This window comes from Bison bison, unplaced genomic scaffold (genome assembly GCF_000754665.1).
Source record: "Bison bison bison isolate TAMUID 2011002044 unplaced genomic scaffold, Bison_UMD1.0 scf7180017864519, whole genome shotgun sequence".
Lineage (NCBI taxonomy): Eukaryota > Metazoa > Chordata > Mammalia > Artiodactyla > Bovidae > Bison > Bison bison.
The window spans coordinates 5,696,657-5,699,389 of NW_011495072.1; the positions used below are offsets into that span (position 1 = coordinate 5,696,657).

The 2,733-nt window shown below is 34.2% G+C and overlaps 1 protein-coding gene across 2 annotated transcripts in view; it reads right to left on the minus strand.

The window, feature by feature from the left end:
- Positions 1 to 2,733, minus strand: part of SYCP1 (synaptonemal complex protein 1) — a 147,263-nt gene that overhangs the window by 75,953 nt on the left and 68,577 nt on the right. The gene's annotated exons all lie outside the window — the stretch shown is intronic.

Sequence of the window (2,733 nt, forward strand, 5' to 3'; positions counted from 1 at the left end):
GTATGGAGGTTCCTTTAAAAACTAAAAGTTACCAAATGTTGAAGCAATTCCACTCTGGGCACATATCCAAAAAAACTAAAACACAAACTCAAAAAGATATATGCACTCCAATCTTTACAGCCACCCTATTTACAACAGCCAAGGAAACCCAGAAGCAACTCAAGTGCCCATCAATAGATGATTGGATTAAGAGATGTCTACACACACACACACACACACACACACACAAACACACACTACTCAGCCATAAAAAAGAATGAAATACTGCCATCTGCTGCAATATGAATGGACCTTAGTAAAAAAGTCAGAGAACTACAAATATCATATGACTTATATGTGGCTTTTAAAAAATAATACAAATGAATGTATATACAAGACAGAAACATACTCACAAATGTAGAAAGCAAACAGAGTTACCATAGAGGAGAAGGAAGTGGGAGAGACAAATTAGGGGTAGGAGGTTAACAAATACAAGCTACTACAAACAAAACAGATAATCAACAGGATATACTGTATAGCACGTGGAATTATATTCAATATCTTATAATAACCTACAATGGAATATAATCTGAAAAAAACTAATCACTTTGCTGTATACCTCAAAGTAGCACAATCTATAAAATCAACTATACTTCAACAACAACAAAAAAGAAAGCTCTGATAGGTTTTACAAAATAAACCTGTTTAACTTTGAAAAAAACAAAAAAATATATTTTAAATGTCAATAAGAACATACCTAATAATCATCACTTTAAGTGAAATGGACTAAGGGACTAAATTCTCCGAACAAAAGACAAAGAGTATCTGAGTGAACATAAAAAAAGATATATATATACATACATATTTTATATATACACACACACACACACACACACACACACATACACTTCCTAAAAGAGACTTACCTCAGATCTAAAGACACAACTAAAAGTGAGGGGATGGAAAAAAGTATTCCATGCAAATTTAAATCAAAAGTAAGCCAGGGTAACAACACTTATATCAAACAAGGACTCTTACAAAAGACAAAGGACATTACATGATGACCAAGGGATTAATCAAAAAGATGATGCAATAATTATAAATATATATGTACCCAACATAGAAGTATCTAAATACATACTACAAATTCACAGACATAAAGTGGGCAGTTGACAGTAACACAATAACAGGGAACATTAAAACCTCATTTACATCAATAGACAGATTATCCAGACAAAAAACCAATGGCCTTAAATGACACATTCGACCAAATGAACTTAACATATTTATAAAGAACATCCCATCCAAAATCAGTAGAATATACTTTCCTTTAAAGTATATATGGAACATTTTCCAAGATAGACCACATGCTAGGCCACAAAAATTATCAGTAAATTTAAGAAAATTCAATTCATATCAAGCATCTTTTCTGACCACACTATGAGTCTAGAAATCAACTACAAAGAAAAAAACTACAAAGGAAAAAAATTCTCAAACATGTGGAGACTAAACAATATGCTACCAACAACCAATGGATCACTGAAAACATAAAATACATGGTGACAAATAAAAATGAAAAAACAACAATCCAAAAAATCTAAGAGATGCAGCAAACTCAGTTCTAAGATGGCAGTTTATTGTGATACAAGTCTACTGCAAAGTCATTTCAGTCGTGTCCAACTCTGTGTGATCCCATAGACGGCAGCCCACCAGGCTCCCCCGTCCCTGCGATTCTCCAGGCAAGAACACTGGAGTGGGTTGCCATTTCCTTCTCCAATGCATGAAAGTGAAAAGTGAAAGTGAAGTCGCTCAGTCGTGTCCAACCCTCAGCAACCCCATGGACTGCAGCCTTCCAGGCTCCTCCATCCATGGGATTTTCCAGACAAGAGTACTGGAGTGGGGTGCCATTGCCTTCTCCAGTGATACAAGTCTACCTCACAGGAAACAACAAAAAAAACCTCAAATAACCTAACCAACACTCAAAGGAAGCAGAAAAGTCACTAGAAGAAAGAAAATCATAAAAATCAGAGCTAAATTTTTAAAGAAAGACTAAAGCAACAATAGAAAGATCAACAAAGCCATGAGCTGGTTATGTGAAAAGATAAAGCTGATAAACTTTAGGAGGTTCATCAAGAGAAAAAGAGGGCCCAAATCAACAAAATCAGAAATAAAAAAGAAATACAACCAATACCACAGAAATACAAGGGATCATGAAAGATTACTATGAACAATTTAATGCCAATTAAATGGATATCCTAGAAGAAAATGACAAATTCCTTAAAAATGTACAATTTTCTAAACATAAACCAGGTAGACATAGAAAGTATAAACCAACCAATTACCAGTAATGAAACTGAATTATTAATTTTAAAAATTTCCAACAAACAAAAGTCTAGGATTAGATGGCTTCATAGATGAATTCTACCAAACATTTAAAGGGAAATTAAACCTGTCCTTCTCAAACTAGTCTAAAAAACTGCAAAGGGAGGAACTATTCCAAACTAATTCTGCCAGGCCAGTATTACCCTATTTACAAAACCAGACAAAGAAGTCACAAAAACAGAAGATTAAAGGCCAATAGCATTGATGAAATTAGATACAAAAATCCTCAGCAAAATACTATCAAACCAAGTCTATATAGTCAAAGCTATGGTTTTTCCAGTAGTCACATATGGATGTGAGAGCTGGACCACAAAGAAGGCTGAGCACCAAAGAATTGATGCTTTTGAACTGTGGTGTTGGAGAAGACTCTTG